Source organism: Neopsephotus bourkii, unplaced genomic scaffold (genome assembly GCF_033783945.1).
Source record: "Neopsephotus bourkii isolate Nb327-2 ecotype Australia unplaced genomic scaffold, CSIRO-AGI_Nbou_v1 NB_1637, whole genome shotgun sequence".
Lineage (NCBI taxonomy): Eukaryota > Metazoa > Chordata > Aves > Psittaciformes > Psittacidae > Neopsephotus > Neopsephotus bourkii.
This window is the reverse complement of record NW_026902112.1, coordinates 1,380,549-1,398,160: the sequence shown is the minus strand read 5'-3', so window position 1 is coordinate 1,398,160 and position 17,612 is coordinate 1,380,549. Positions and strand designations below refer to the sequence as shown.

Genomic DNA, 17,612 nt, shown 5'->3' with positions numbered 1-17,612 from the left:
TAGACAGCCAACTACTTATGGGTGTGGAGTGTGCAGCACAAAGAGCGCTATGTGCAGGTTATCCCAATAATCTCCTCTAACGCAGACACACTGAATATCCCTCCATTGTACCCAGAAAAAGGGACAGAATTGTCTCATCTCTAACCCTTCCTGAGGCAACTTCTTTGTGCCTGCAGAGGGACCTGGCCTTGAATGCTGGCAGGGATGGGGCAGCCACAGCTTCTCTGGGTAACCTGTGCCAGTGCCTCACCATTCTCACTGTGAAAAATTTCTTCCCTATGCCAAATCTAAATCTCTCATCTGTCAGTTTAAAACTGTTGCACTTGTCCTGTCACTACAGGCCCTGGTAAAAAGCCCTGGTGAATTTTCTGAGACAACCATAGAATCATGGAATAATCTGGACTGGAAGGGACCTTTAAAGATCATATACTTCCAACCCCCTTGCAATGAGAGGGACACCTTCCACTTGCTCACAGTCCCATCCATTTGCTCACAGGATCAAATTGCTCACAGTCCCATCCAACCCGACCTTGAATGCTTCCTGGGATGGGGCTTCTACCACCTCTCCGGGCAAACAGTCCCAGTATTTCACCACTCTCATTGTAAAAAAATTCTCTTTTAGTTTAAAACCGTTACCTCTTGTCCTATTACCACAGGATCTGCTAAAAACTTTGTCCCTATCTTTCTCATAAGCCTACTTGAAGTATTGCAAGGCTGCAATAACATCTCCCTGGAGCCTCCTCTTCTCCAGGATGAACAACCCCAACTCTCTCAGACTCCCACCACAGCAGAGGTGCTCCATCTCTCTGAGCATCTCACGGCCCTCCTCTGGTCCAACTTCAACAGGTCCATGTCCTTCTTGTGTTGGAAGCCCCAAAGCTTAACACAGCACTGAAAGAAGGGTCTCACGAGAGCAGAGTAGAGGAGAAGAATCATCTCCCTTGACCTGCTGGTCACACTTCTGTTGATGCAGCCCAAGACACAATTGGCTTTCTGGGCTGCAAGCACACAATGCTGGCTCATGTCCAGCTTTTCATGCATCAGTAGCCCCAAGTCCAAGTACATGGAATATGGTTGTGCCTTTGCCTTTGAAGCCTGCATAGCTCTCCTGAGCTGACAAGCTGCCTTTTTTAAAACAATGTCCTTCACCTGCTTGTTCAGTATTATCTCCCCGTAGAAGCTGCTGCTGGGTTAAATCAATGAGGCGATGAAGGCTGCCCGAACTGGAGAAGGAGCACTAACAGTATGAAGAGTAGAGGCATTACTGCAGTACTGAACATCCATCCATCCAACCAACCAGAGATTAGTGCCTCTAAAATCATGCCTTTAAAAACTCTTCAAGGCGAGAGACCACTTACACAGTTATAGCAGAAAAGAACATTCACTTAAGCCATAATTAAAGATTTTTAAGCTGCCACTTTTAATGCGCTCTAAAATGCGATGTGTTCACTCAGATTATTCTGAAAATGTGGGCTTCATGATGTTCTGTGTAATTACAATAATAAATACATTAACTTGCAGCTATGTAGGATAACACAAAAACTAATATTCCCATGCCATCTGTACATTTTTCTTCTAATAGATCAGCATAGCTTGCATTTTATATTCTCAAGTATTTCCACAGGGTGGGATTGAGAAGGGAGACTATGCATCTGGGGAATTTCAATCTAGTGATCTTGGCTTTTAAGAGAACATAAATTACCTCCTGACTTGTTTCTAGATTAACAATTCCCACCATGGGGTTTCAAACAGTGCTGAAATATGATTTAAAGACCAATAAGATTACTACAAAAAGCAAAATTATTTCTTTTAAGAGTGATGAGGAGAAGGTGCAGGGTCTGCAAAGGCCCCTCCAGGGAAGGCAGAGCCTGGACTGGCCAGTAGCTCTCATTTCATAACGTCTGGGGAAGTGACGGTGCTGAAGCCTCTGTCACTCTCACATGAACGCACAGGCATTCACTTACTGCTGAAGAACCAGGCACAGAATTTATGAGTGTTAGGTGAAAAGACCTACAGAATCAGGGTATTCTGGAAAGTTCCAGAGCTCCCACACAGCAGGTGTAGAGAAATGCAAGCCTCGCCTCTTCCTCTTTTCATCATTCAAGTTCCTATGTCTTTGGTAGAACTAAGTCAAGCATCCAGGATGCCTGCTGCGCATGTCCCTGTGCCATCCCACCACACGGCTCTGTGGGTCAGCCTGACTCCCCAGCTGTGGGGAAGCAAGGCAGGAGGGTGGGGGGAACCAAACTGCCCAGGCAGAACAGTCCCAGTCATCTTGGCCTGAGCTGTGTGCCCAGCTTGCTCTCATCCTGCAACAGAAGGCAGCACAACCCTGCCATAGCCACTGGCTCCTGAACCTGGAGACCTCTCTCTACCTCCCCTCAGCTCCATAGAACAAATAATACAGATATTATGGCACCCAGGCTCATAAAGATGTTGATATGTTGGCTCAGGGGATGACCATTCTTGCTATGCCAGCCTCAAGGGCAAAGGCACCACAATATTCCATGTCCTTATTTATGCAGGCAAATGTGCACATGCAAACATGTGCCCACGCACACATATATACTTGCCTTCTCCCTTGGGCGCTCTCTGAACAGGGCCATTGCACAAGTCCACCTGTGCCTCCCAGAAGAGAAGCCCTGCCAGTGTCCCACACAGTAGAAGGGTTGAGCAGACATGCACCCACACAGCTTCTACCATCAGGAAACAAAAGAAGAACAAAAAAGAAAATAACCACCAAGGTAAAGAGGAGGTTAAAGTGGCAGATTAACTAGTACCATAAACAAGGTAATGCAGGTAGAGGTTGTTTTACACAGTTTCTAACCTGTCCATTCATCCTCCAGTCTCCTTTCTTTTTCTCCTTTTCTGTCACCTAAGATTCAATCTACTTCTGTGAAGCCTCACTGGCTTGCTGTGATCAGAGATACAATAAATCAATATCAGAATTGGGGGGGTAGGAACATGCCTTTTTTCAAAATGCCATGGACTTCAAGCAGTTTCACAGAGGTTTTACTACCTGTTCCCCCCAAGGGGGTTGTGTCCCATGTCCCCCTCTCAAGCAAGACAGGACCATCAAAAATGGTGCTCAAAACCAAAAGGAAAAAAGGTGAGCAGAAGCCTTCCGTCACTGTTAAAGGTTTCCGGTGCAGCTACATTAGAAATGTGAGAGCTGGTGCCCTTCACAGAGGCAAAATGCAGAGTTCTGCCCTTGTGGTGCTGGCTCCTGCAGCAATGTGTGGGGACCATGAGCTGCTCCCTCAGGGTCAAGCCACTGCCGACAGCTTCAAGCAGTGCCTGCCTCTGTGAGAGCAGAGCCATCTCCTCTCCCCTGCCTCTCATGCAGGATACGATACAACGACTTAATGAATAAACAGTTTAATGGAAAAAAACAGTATTCTGTGAGTTAAGCTGTCACATGAGGAAGAAAATAGCATCAAATTGAGCAAAAAGGCTGAAATGAATCCGCACAGTTCTAATATAATTGTGATGTGCCGAGTACTCAGTTCTCTAAAATCTGATGCTGGGGAAATTAGAGTTCGAGCTTCAATAAATTAACTATGTTGTAATAATGTGCATATCTTCAGAGATCATGAAGCCTACTTAAGAACTATTAAATCTTTTAGAATACAAGATTTTATATGCTTTTTCTGTGCACTTGTAATATAAGTTGTTTATTAAATATAAGTTGTTTATTAATATATTAAGATATATTAATATATCTTAATATAACATTAAGATACATTAAGTTACATAAGCCAGAGCTGCCTGAGAAACACACAGATCCACAAGTGGACTAAAATGAAGAAAATGAATAGTAATAATAAAACAAGATCACAACATCTTACAATAAAAACTCACTGGGTCAAGTAATGTGGCAATTACCTGCCCAGAAATACATTCATGAAATTGCATGACTTCACACCCAACCTGTTAATTTCTCATATGCACTTAAGAACTCTTACATTGGTAGCAGTGGAAAAAGAAACACTTGACCTCAGCTCTCTCTCTTGATGTGTTAGAGAAAGTTCCATGGTTACTCTTTCACAGTTCATGCTTCAGGAGTTCAAGTACTGCTTTCTACTGAACTAATTAAATTCCGGTCTCTACTCCCAGGTGTCTAAACAAGGGCTTTGAATGAATAACTATGTCAAAAGCGCACAGGCACAAGTAGGCTCTTGCGAATACAGTTGGTTACACAATGGCTGCCCAGGGCAGGCAGCAGAGTTGTCATCTCTGGGTGCATCTGCTCCCCTGCTCGTGGTTTAACTGACAGGAAGCACAGCAGAAGATACCAGGACCCAGCGAGGAGTGTTTCCTGCCTGCACAGCCACATCCCCCCTGATGTGCTGTCACTGAGCATCCTCCTGCACAGGCCATGGCCTCCCATGAGGGGGAGAAACTCTGTGACGCCTTTAAAAAAAAAACAGAAAGAAATTAAGTAAATTAAGCCCCGGCACAGAAAGGCAGCAGCTGACTGGATAAAATGTAATCAGGTCAAGAATACAGAGACATGGCCCCAGGCGGCCACCAAAGCAGGATACAAAACACTGGTGGTATGTTTTCATCCTGCATGGCCTAGGACAACACACAAGCCAGCTCCAGCCTTCCTCAAACAGGGTTGTACTCTACCAAAAAAAAATCAAGTTACTCGACTTAACAGATGAAGAAGCAAACAAGCAGAATCTTCAGATATGAACAGGACAAGGGAGAATGGTTTTAAAATGAAAGGCGGTAGATTTAGGTTAGACATTAGGAAGTTCTTCGCTGTGAGGGTGGTGAGGCACTGGCACAGGTTGCCCAGGGAAGCTGTGGCTGCTTCATCCCTGGCAGTGTTCAAGGCCAGGCTGGACAGGGCTTGGAGCAATCTGATCTAGTGGAAGGCGTCCATGCCCATAGCAGGGGGTTTGGAACTGAATAATCTTTAAGGTCCCTTCCGAAATCTATGATTCTATGAACCACGACCAGTGGCAGAAACCACAGTGCCAAATATGCCAACCACTTATTTACATAATGGGACCACCCTGCTCTGGAAAAAGGGACAGGTTAGGATGTAAGGGGCTTTTCTAACACTAATACCTAGAGTAATACCCGTTAGTCTACCACAAAACTGAAATGCTGAAGTCGCATTTTGTACTAACAAAATAAGCACAAGAGTTAATATAACTTAAGCAAGCAAAGAACTAACTGCTAGACAAAGCAAAATTTCAGTGAAAAGCAGAAACTCCAGCACATCTGTAATTTCTGCAGTACCTATATGTGAACCAATGTGCTTTACTTAGCCCCTCTCCAATTATTCTTCTGATCAGTCTTCAATTATCCTATAGTGTCACCTGTCAGAAAACACTGTCTCCTTTGCCAGTCTAAAAACTACTACTTCCAGGTAGGATGAGAAATTATTAAGATGACCTCATATCCTTCCTCCACCAACAGCCAACTGGTGGTAAAAAGCTGAGGAAAACCAATTTTGAGCTGTTTCTGCAGGGTTACAACTAAAGCAACAGAAGACATACTACTGGTGTAATTAAGCTGGGAAATACAACAACTGGTAGATCTCTAGCAGACTTAATACTACCACCTACTTCTACAGTCTAGGAGCATTTTCTGTATAAGATTAAACGCAGTAAAAAAGTCTTAATTGGACTTCATGGAGTTCCTGGCACATTTTATCCTTTATGGAACCGAGGCTCTCTACCTAACATGTGCTCCATCCTACAGTGCTCTCCATCCCCATCCCGAAGAGCTGGGAATAAAAATGCCTTCCCATGGTGACTGGCACTGATGGTAGAGCAGCAACCTCCAAGCCTGCAACTTCCTGAAAATGACCAGGCTCCAAATTCTCCAGGTTTCTAACTAGAAACCTAGTCTGTAACTATATTCCTCCAACAGAGCACACTTTATCCCCAGCTTTCTCATGTTCCCATCTGAGCACTGGGACCATCTGGTTATGCCAGACAACCACAGCTGTCCAGTGCTTCACAAGACCAGACTACATCCCTCTATGTCACCAGGCACTTCACCCTTTCATGCCATGCAAGGCAGAAAGAAATCCCTGAACGAAGATGCACCAGACACTAAGAGAAAGCCGGTGGAAGAACTTGTAGCAGAAGCTCCCTTTTGCAGCATTTCTGACCTCCACTGCAGACACAAGTCCTACCCTTGACAAATACTCCAGCAATCCCAAACAGCCAACAAATTAAAAAAAGATACAAATTAATGGTTGCTCAAAAGCCTTTCTGAACAAAAAGCCTTGAAGCATGAGCTGAACCTGACTAAATTTTGCAGGATTGGCAAAAGGACTTAGAAAAGAGCTGAAAAAAAAACACATCCAACCCAAACCCCACCAAACATTTATTTTCCATCTCAGACTCCAACAATACTACATAGCCAACAGCATTCTGTAGATTTGCTTCTTAGTTTGTAAGTCACGCTGGTCATATCTTGCAACATGTACTGGCAGGATTCAATGTTTTCCTAAGAAAACTGGGGTGGCAGATGCTGACGCTGATCCAGAAACAGTTTACTCTCAAGCTGGATATTCTTTTTAACCCTGAAAGTTCATCTGTGTCCTGCTAACGAACTAGACATTTTATTACAGCAAGCCTTCCAAGATTCTCATATGGATTTATTTTCACGGTGTATTACTAGTGTGCTAATGCTAAGCATAACATCAAAAAAAGCTGTATTTACAAACATAAACATGTTTATTATCTTGATTATACACTATTAAATTAGCCAGAAATTTAACGTAACAGCAGCATAGGACTGGAATAAGGGTAGGGGTATTCCTTTATAACTGATTTTGAAGCACCTTAAGATCATCTCAGTTTTCAGGCTCTGTGTATTTAAAAAAAAAAAAAAAAGGTAAATTTTGTGGTATTTGTATTTATAACAGCAAAACAAAAATCAGGATGCCTCAGTTATCACAAATTTGAAAGTCTCTTCCTTGAAGCTGCTGCTGGGTGGCATCAACAAGCACCATGCCCCAAACAGCATTTCTGTCTCTGACAGCACTACAGCGAACAGGGAGGAGTGCTCCCCACAAAACTGCTTTTCCTGCACAACAACTACAATCAACCTGCCTCATGCCCCTGTTACCTAACTGTTCTGCTATGGGTGTGTTTGGGGGGGGCAGGAGGGATCACACTGAAGCTCCATAGAGAGAGAGAAGCAAAAGTGAAATCAAGCTGATAGACACCCACTGACGAAGCTCCCTGGACAGCATGAAAGAAACTGCCTTCAGAGATTTCTATCTGTTTTAACCAGAGGGGAACGTGATTTTTTAAACCCACAGTGTCCTTTTAATAAACACCCCAAAGAAGACATTTTCCAGATAACCAAGGAATTTTTTACAGTGTTGACTTACTAAGCAGAGCACAATAACCAGCTATTCTGTTTGCACTACGAGGCAGTACAGTGCAATGAGTTAATAATTTATCACGGCATTGCTCTTGGCAACTGACCATAATCAACTTTGAAAATTCTTCCTCATTCTTATATTTTTAGACTCAGCAAGAATATGGCATCCTCAGAGTTTCAGCTCTATCCGAACATTTTCTAGCTGAGGTAAGAGGTTTAATCTTCCTGAACACCTCCTTTCCTCCTGTGTTGTCTCAGGCTCAGAGCAAAGGTCATCGTTTCATTTCAATAACCTGATTTAGCAGGCAGGAATAACCAGAATATTTTTAAACAAAGCAAGAAGTTAACATTCCTTCAAACAGACGTGGCGGTCAGGTTTTCACTCCTGTGTTTTATTCCCCTTCTCGCAGAAGCAAAAAGCTTCTCCCTCCACCAAAATCTTTCATTTGTACTTATTCCCCAAACAACAAGCAAATACCTTTTTCTCCCATTTTATATTATTAATACTTATGCCTCTACATAATTTTAGGCAAATCCAAATTTACTAGTTAATACACCCTTCCTCTCAATCAGAAGTATCTAGCTGTGGTGTTTGGACGGCCTGTTTGAAAAACACGACTTTGAGAGAGCTAACTCTTTATTATTACTTCATTGAAGCTTTGGCCATGGAAACTGGTCCTCCCTTCCAAGGACAATTGTGTCACTTCGTCCTCCCCTTTATTTCCCAACCCCAGCTCTCAAAAACTCCACAGCTCCCATCACTTTGAAATCAATGCCTAACCTGGTTCAGACAACTAGCCCTGTGACTTTCCTTGGCATGGACACCTGAGTTGCCAGGTTGGCTCATCTTGGCTGAACCAGATAAGGGGTTGCTCACATAAACAGTGCAGTCTGTGGATGGGAGGGAAGGGCAGTAAGGCACTAGAAAAAAACTCTTAGTGAGGAAAAATGAGGGTGGCGTCCCACGAGCAACACTGAGGTAGCTAGATGAGCACTCCTGCCATGGAAATATTCAGGAATGGTCATGCTCACCTCTAACTTTCATTAAGGGTACATTTTAAATTAAATTGCACAGAGAAGCTGTGGGTGCCCCATCCCTGGCAGTGTTCAAAGCCAGGTTGAATGGGGCTTGAGTAACCTGGTCTATTGAAAGGTGACCCTGTCTGGGGCAGGTGGGTCTGAACTGGATGAGCATTAAGGACCCTTCCAACCCAAACTGTTCTGTGACTCTGTGATTCTATGACATGGTGCAAAACTGAATGCTCATGAAAACATGACTAGAGTTTAAATTGTAACTTTAGCTCAACTAGTGCAGCTTACTGTTGAGTCAAGAACCTAAGGGCAAGCTCAGGGCCTGGGCAGATGCTAAATGAACCATTTAAGGATTTACAACCCATCACCTCCAGGACAGTTCTGACAAAACTTGCTTGGTCCAAACCTCCCGTCTGTGCTTCAGGGCATATCCAAGTAAACCATTGCCACCGCATGGGTTTAACGGGAGGTGCTGCCAAGTGACTGAGGCGGTTACACACCCAACCTTCACTTGGGAATGAAAATAAGCAGCTGGGGTGAGGTTGAAGCACCTTCAGTGTGCACGTAAGCTTGGTAAGCACAGTGTGTGAGGATACTGGCAACAGCATCGAGGCAGCAGCATCGTTCTCCCATCCAGCCAAGCTTGTTCACACTGTAGTGTGTAACACGTTCTCCTGAGGCAATCTGTCAGAAAGCAAGCTGCTTTCTACACACAGCCTTTCTTTGACTAGAGATCCTCCTGTAAGACAGCAAAAATGAACCCACAAAACCTCCCATTGATTATTATTTTTTCCCCAGACATGCTGCATCTGTGCAGCATGCAAACTATTTGATGTGCAGCATAAACGATTTGATTGTGCAGAGACTGTTTTACCTAGCTGTTTGCAACTAATAACTGCTACCGTCTCTCACCTCAAATGCACACATTTTAAAATCACAGTGTATCAATAAAATGTCATCATAGCTCTTGTATTTACAAAGCCTAGCAGTACAAATTAACAAAATGCTTCCTAAGTTCCCCTGAAGGCAGGGCGCCTGTCAGAGAAGCTTCAAACACCATGAACACCAGAACTCAGACACAAAATGCACCTTTTATAACTACATGGCTTCAAAAGTGTTGAACCTTTTCTGTAAATATCCCTATCATTTTTAAACAAAGCATGTGCAAGACAGAGCTCTTATCGACGGCAAAAGTTTTCTGACATTTCTTACTGTTGAGAATTACGTCTAGTCCATTACCACTGAAAAAACACTCAGTACAACTCATCTGAAGACTCTATTAAAAGACAGTCAGCTTTTTTGTAGAAACAACTGGTAGAATGTTGTCTTAGATCAAGCATATGTTAATCAGACATATGTCCTTCAGAAGCGTACATATATTCTACTAGTGCACAAATATTCTACTAGCAGAAGCTTTCCTCTTGGTTTTCTTCTCAGCAAATGCTTCCATAGTCCACTTTCAAATGGTTTAAATTAATGGCTTTCTATATTATGAACCCATCAAAGCAAAACTGTATTCACTTAGTTGCTCCAAAAGCAACTTACTTCATTGTTGCTTTTAGCTGGTGTTTAAACACACTTCTTTTGGAACAGAAAAGGGATAGTACAACACCCAAAGCCATACCTAGCAGTCAAACTTGAGATTGTTTCTCAACACATGAAGTTTCATTTTCATTCATATGCCTAAACCATCTTTGTAAAGAAAAAAAGCCCCAAACAGACACTTCCTCTCTACAGTTCCTTCTTTTCTCTGTTTGAAATAAACAGAACCTGGTTAGGGTTTTTTGAAAACGCAAAACACAACAGGACGGCAGCACTGCAGCAGCTCCCCACCAAGGGCTCCTGGAGCCCCTCTCACTGAGTTCACAGAGCTCTTGAGGAACTGGTTCAGAGGCCCTGGGACACAGGGTAGTAAATTCTTGCCATTAGTGCACATCTGCCACCCTTTGCACTCCACAGCATGCAAGCTTCATAACTATTTCCTTCACTGTGACAAAGCTTGAACAGCTACAGAGAGTAAACAGTTTACAGAGGCTCTGCAAAGGGGGGGAGGGGGATAACACCACAAGCCAGCAAACATACCAAAAAAATGGGAGTGGATAACCACCACCTCCAAGGACAACGTTAGGCTAACTTGTGCCTTCAGCAGACACTGTGCAAGCCCTGGTGCCTTCAAGATACAGTTTTCATGAAAGCTCTTTCTAGAGAGGGTCATCTTCTGGTCGGAAGGACAGCCTCCACTGAAAACAAACCATGCTATCACATCCTTGAGAAACTATTCTCTTTAGCTCCAAAATTATCTAATGCAGCACAAGCAGCACGCACAAAAAGGAGAAAACTAGCAGCGTTCTTGTCAACTTGCTTTTAACTTGAAATTGAGGCTGGTTGGAAGGGCAAGTTAAACATTAATTTTCTGTCAGCGGTCAGCCCTGGGTATTACAAGCTGTAGTTTCACAATCACATTTTGCTGCTTCTTTCTCTAGCTGCAATATAAAACTGAACAAACACTGAGATAACCAGGAATGGGAGAACAGCAGAACTGACTTGACACAAAGCTCATAAAAGCAAGGTAGATTTCTCCTAATCTGCCAGTTTTATTAACCCTGTCAGAAGATCCCATGAAAAACACAAGTGACTCTAGAGGAACAAACTGCGTAACAAACAGTATATCAGCCCCAACATACATTGACATGTTTTATCTCCCAACGGCAGACAACAATTTGAATCAATCAAGCCCACCCTTTTCTTTCAGTTCTGACACTCAGTCTCATGTGGGATGACATTTATATCAAGCCCAGTGAAGCAGTCAAAGCACTACCACATAAGAAGGTGAGTGAGGCAAAAGCGGAAGATGCTCTCAAGTGAAGCAATGAGACCATTAGTGCACCACCGGTAACACTTCAACAAGTACAAAACATCCACCTCAAAACAGAAGATATATTCCATATATTCACACAGAAACATTGGCGATGAGTTAAATACAGGGTGTTCTAGAAATAGACTAAAATGCCTAATTATAGAAGCAGACACTGACATTCAATCCATCTAGAAAATAACTCTTTCCCACAGTTCCCAACCTATATAGCTAGTATTTGTATTCCTAGCAGACTATCTTAACTGTAATATTTTTCCCCCAGTACAGAACAAAGTGATTTTCACATGCAAGTTTAAGAACTGGAGGCTATAACTTTCACATTCAAACCTGAACCTTGTAAAAAGTCACATGCGACCCAAGATGAGGGACCTCTTTAAGGACAAATAAAAGATCTGAGCTTTAGCCAACCGATTCATCACTAAAGATAGCTGCCAGGTAGTTAAGGCCTAAAGCACATCAAGGTAGGAATGCATAAACTTCAGTCCCTATCTAATGGGATCCTTTTAGCACAAAGGCTGACACAGTGGGAAGCTTTGCTGCAGGCCAGGCCCATACTGAAGAATAAATTGTTTTTACCTCTGCACAGATTAGAGTGAGAATGTCTAGAGCCTTTCCCATGGCTGCTGCGGACTTTTGATAAGCAAAAGACTCCAAAATTTCACCATGTGTAGTCTCCAGCAACTATTTTATCTGTGAAGGAACATTTAACTAAGATTTAATGAAACAACACTTAAGTCAGACTTATGGAAGCAAATAATCTCTAAAGCACATCAGTAGCATTAAAACAGTAAGCACAATAAATCACTGGCCTATGGTAGCAAAGTTTCAGCTTCTACAGAGGAGATCGCAACCAAGGCTGGAAATGTGAACTCCGCCTCCTGCCACTCCTGTGCTGAATCACCCCTGGTGGGGGAAAGATCTTGCTGCTCCTCGCACACCCAACACAACTCCAGCGACTTACCAAAACTGTCAGTGAAAACAACAAAATCTGCCAGAGAAAGCCGAGAAACTTCTGCTAACACTTGCAAGAAGTGAAAGTTGTTCTGGAGATCAAAGCTGCTCTTCCAATACACAGGGAAATCCGACGTTTTTCTTACATCTTTTCTATCAGCTCACCTGATGCAGCCCTACTGTACTCCTTCCCTTGAATACAGCTGTGCTGAAAAGGGTACGCACATACACCTCATGGTGGTGTTATTTTCATATGCAGAAGTATCTGAGGAGTAACACATGCCACTGAAGTATGACCTCGCAGCAATACTGAAACATCAGGCTATACCAGGCCAGCAACATTCTTCAAATCTGGACATTTACTTCTTGGGGTTTTTTTTTTCTTCTCATTTGAGTGCCAAGATCATGGACTTGGCAATTCTAATGTTCAACAGATTAAAAAAAAAAAAAAAAAAGAAAAAAGAGCACATTAGGAAACAAGCACTTCTTGTAAAAGCATGGGTCTGGAAATAATGTTCAAGCTAACTGGCATCTAATGATACCACTCCCATGGCTCATCTCTCAACAACCACAAACTCGATCCAAACTGAAAGATCCTTGCCGGGGGTGAGGGGGAGAAGAAAATGTTTTGGGGTTTTTTGGTTTGAGGTTTTTTTTTTTGAGACAAACACAGGTTTTGCCTATAAAAATCAACAAAAACAAACGCCATTTCTCTGTCCCTTCTAATCCACTTCCCTGACTTATAGAAGATCTGTCCAAGCTGTCATCTGTCAGGCTTGGAGGACTTTCGAATCATTTTTTCCTAGCTCTACCGCTGCACCCAGATGCTTCTGTAGCCCTGGCGCAGACCTTGTGCAGCAGCAAGAGAGCCTGAATACGGCAGCTTTGCCTTCAAAGAGGAACTGCTCCCCCGAGAAGCCCTGCTCAAGAGAAAGCAGCAGCAGCTACTTACCCTTTAGCACACAAAAAGTGTTCTACCCCAGATAAGCAGCTGCAGCCTGGAAGCCGACTTAGGATAACTCCAGCTTTTAAGGGTGGATGTCTTAACAGGGCCCAGCAGAAAGAAGGGGAGGAGAGGGAAGGGAGGCTCGCACTCTGCCAGTTGCAAACACAGCTATTGCCTCAGCCCTACAACCTGAAAATAAAACTCATGATGAAAAAAAAGAAGATGCAAATATATTGCAGGATTTTTCAATAAAAACACTTTTACCATTAACTCAAACTGGGTTTTTTTTTTTTTTTGTTTCTTTATTGGTGGGTTGTTTTTTCTCTGAGTGTTTCCTCTGTATTTTTATCATTTTCCTGTGGATTTCTGAACATGGAACAATGCACCAAATAAATCTCCCCAAAACTGTGGCTTTTAGAAAGAAAAAGGGCAAATCACAAAATCAAAATATGGTAAAAGCACACAACGTACTGTACAACACAGAAGGAAGAGTGAACACTGGAAAGGCTGAAGACAGGAGATGGCCTGACCCAAAACATAACCACTTTCTTAATGGTTGCCTCCCGCTCTCCTTCTGCCACTGATCACAGTTTTAAGCAAGACTCCATTGTACTTCTCAGATAGAGGCTCCATAACAGCAATTGAAACTGGAAAATATTGCCCTGTGTGCAACACTTTGAACTCCCTGACCTTTCATTTTCAGCAAGAAGATATTCAACTTTATTTCTCAACTGGAAGACTGAAATAAAGGGTCCAAAGTTACATACTCAGACAAAAGTTCTAATGCTAGTAGCCTGCATTTCTGTTCAACTATAAGCAAGGCAGAAACTTTCATTCTTTCCCAAAACACTGTGGTAGAGTTCAGAAGTTCGTAATTAGGAGAATCAAGGTGGCTTTTCATCCACTGGAAGTTTAAAAAGCAATCTGACGCACCGCAATTACCTCCAGGATCTTCTGCCATTACACCTACCCTAAGCCCATTTTATAATTGGTCTGTCCCTCTGCCATGCCCGCCATGCCCATGACCATTGTTTCACAATCATTTCAAGGAAAAGGTGAGCACCTGCCCCATTTCTTTTGTGCCGTTTAACTCCCTCTATTTCAGAACGACACCGCTGAGAGAGCTTGGAACCGCAATAAGGCTGCAGGCATAGAGAGCGACCCAACTTCGAAACAACAAACCTGCCATTTTAAAGTCACTCCAGACCACACCGGGCGAACGCTGGAGCAAAGGTGCTCAGAGCGGCAGCACTCCTTATTAACACTTTGTCCTACTCACATGCCTACATGCTAACAGAGTTCAGGTAAATGTAGTTTCAGAAGAGACTCGGCCTAATGTACAGACCGGATTGCCCAAGGGATCCACTCAGCAGCCTGCCTGACACCGCCACAGCTTCGAAGGCGACACAACTGTAAAACACAGCGAACTCAGCTGTAACACATAGAAGCTGTAACACATAGAAGCTGTACACACGGTGCCCTTCGCCCGGGCCGACACACGGGCACTCAGGGCGCTCCCGCTCCAAACATCGCTGTTAACTCCCGCCTCAGTTTATATTAGTTTTTGCCCAGCGCGCCCTGGTGCTGCACTTTACCAGAAGTTCCCTTTCCCCTCCAGCCCTCCCCAGACAGTCGAGGAGAGCCGCTCCAGGCGCCGGCAGCACGCAGAGGTGGCGGAGGCCAGCAGCCCGATGAAGCAGGGTCCCCCCACCGCCCGCCCGTCGCCCTTCTCTCTCCGGGGAGCACGTACCGCCTCACCGCGGGGCCTGCGCCGCCGCCCCGGCCTCCCCGCAGCTTCGTGCAGTTAAAATGGCTCCTGCCGAGGGGGGGAAGTGGTGCCCGGGCCCCGGCCGGTGAGTCACCGCGGGGCCGGGCAGCTCGGCGCGGCTCGGCTCGGCTCGGCACGACACGCCCCGGGCGGGGACCAGCGCTCCCCCGGGCCCGGCCCGCAGGTGGCGGCGGCCACGCTCCCGCCCCGGGCTGTGCTGAGGGGACACGGGGCGGCCCCGCTTCAACACCCTTCGTGTGCGGGGCGCTGCCCTGCGAGGTTCCCCTCACAGCTTACACCGGCGGTGGGCTCACGGCATCGGCTCCGTCGGCCCGGCCGCTGCGGCAGCCAGCCTCTGAGCGCCCGCACCTCGCGCAGAGCCCTCAGGTGACATCCCGCCCCACTCCTCACGAGTAACAAACAAGCGCGCCTCTGTGGAACATGTGGGACTTTCTGCCAGTGCCGCCCTGCTAAACTGGTTAACCCCAGCAGAAAGCGAAACTTGGGAGGGCCCAAATCGGTCAGGAAAATTTGGTTAATGTGCAGGGTTCAGTGAAGCACCGACACACACCCAACATCCCACAGGTTGCTCGAGGATCCCCAGTAAATTTCCAGAATGCTTCTTAAGTTCTTTAAACGAACCTTGGTGCCTAATAAAGAACACACTGAAAGCCACACGGTGCACAAAGGCAATGTGACTGCTTCAAATGGGCTCCACGAACTCCTTGGGCACACCGCAAGGCCTGACAGGAACTTAATCTCGGGAAACACGGCACAGAAGGTGAGCAGCGACCTGGGTTTGGTGGGAAGGAAGCATAGGCTCTGCGTGCAGGCTGGTACACCCATTTGTTTTCCATGAATTTCCCGAAGGACAGAGTCCACAGCACACGCTGGCCACAAGGGATGGCAGGGCACAAAGACCCGAGCCCATGCTGGCAAGGAGAAGGGTACAACTGCAGGGCAAGGAGCTGAGAGGCAGCAATGGAAAGAAAGCAGCAGAGGAGATGTTGCACTGGGCAGGCAAGATGTGAGTAAAAACCTGAAGCTACTTCCAGCCAACACACTGAAATCATTCGAAATATGATTAAGGGCAGCTGTCATTAACCTTCCCAGTAATAACTGAACAGGAGTTCGTTGAGCAAAACTCACTGGTTTACAGACATTAGTATCTTCAACTACTGCTTAAGTTTAATAACCAAAAAGAAAATTTTGGTTTCACTTCTAAGTAATTCAGTCCCTGTGACACCTACAAGGCACTCAGAGGCAAAACTGGCTTCCAGTTTATTGTTTAAAGAGCAGTTATCCAGATATTATTTTATTAGATGTATTTATATTACAAGACAGATATGAACCTGCTTGAGAAAGTTCCACCTTGAGCAAAGAGATGCTCAGAGGGCTGGAGCACCTCTCCTATGGAGACCAGCTGAGAGTTAGGCTTGTTAGAGAAGGCTCCATGAGATCCTTGCACAGCTTCCAGTACCTAAAGGGGGCTGACAAGAAATCTGGAGAGGGAATTTTTACAAGGTCAAGTAATGATAGGACAAGGGGGAATGGCTTTAAACTGAAAGAGGGTAGATTTAGATGAGATACTAGGAAGAAATTCTTCCCTGTGAGGGTGGTGAGGCACTGGCACAGTTCGCCCAGAGAAGCTGTGGCTGCTCCATCCCTGGCAGTGTTCAAGGCCAGGCTGGATGGGGCTTTGAGCAAACTGGTCTAGTGGAAGGTGTCTCTGCTCATGGGAGGGAAGCATATGATATTTAATGACCCTTCAACCCAAACCATTTTGTGATTCTATGGTTTTATCATGTTACTTTGCAGCCTGCCTGTTTTAGCAGAAGTTATGGAGAGAAAAAAAAAGCAGTGGCTGCAGGTTTTTAAGACTTACTGAGTAAAAACCTATCAATTAAATCACTACTGAAGTAGCTTTGCCACAGCGCTTCTCAAAATATGTCTTCATTTGTATTTCTCAGCTGAAAAAAGACCACATGGAGGAAACACTGCAGCGTTATTTTAGTCTATGTATTTTCCACCTCTCACAACAGATGTGTTTTCCCCTCCCTCCAACAACTACATTCTAATCCAATCTTACATCTAAAAGTATTTGTTTATTGTGCTGTAAAACCCCTTAGAAATCATGGGGCATTGCGGGGAGAAATCTGACCCAGGTGCACAGCAGTTACAAGGAAACTGTGACACTGGCACAGGGACAATGCCATTTTAATTATTAAAAAAGTCTAATAGTTATGTTTTACAGGGGGAAAAACCCGACAGTCTTACCCAGGCAATGAACTCTATCAAAAAACCATTTGGTAGTGATGTATGAGCACAGGCTATGCAAACATTCGGCCATTTCTAAGCTAAATGTGGAAGCAGTATTTTTTTAAAAGCATATGTAAAATGTAAACATATTTAGTGAGAGAGGATGCAGGTGGATTTTCATCCTTGAAACTGTATTTGGTTTCTTGTTAATTGTAATTTGGCTTAAAGAAGAAGTGACCTTGCCCACTGCTGGGATGAGTATCTCTATGAAACTTAGATCATCGTTTGCCCAAAAGACATAGCTAGACACTGACCAACAGCACAACTTAAGCCAACTTAAACAGCTTTAGCCCTCTGCTCCATCCTGGCGGCATATTCCCTGCACGGAGCTTCTCCCCTCCCCTGCTTCCCAGCTCAAATAT

The 17,612-nt window shown here is 44.5% G+C and overlaps 1 protein-coding gene across 6 annotated transcripts in view; it reads right to left on the bottom strand.

The window, feature by feature from the left end:
* The window catches only part of ELF1 (E74 like ETS transcription factor 1), a 90,290-nt gene that overhangs the window by 51,568 nt on the left and 21,110 nt on the right, over nucleotides 1-17,612 (bottom strand). Inside the window, exon 1 of one of the 6 annotated variants that reach the window (XM_061374267.1) lies at nucleotides 14,914-15,061. The exons of the other annotated variants lie outside the window; for them this stretch is intronic. The gene's annotated coding sequence lies outside the window, so the exon portion shown is untranslated. Of the gene's footprint in view, nucleotides 1-14,913; nucleotides 15,062-17,612 lie in introns of those variants that run through there. 6 annotated transcript variants of the gene reach the window in all.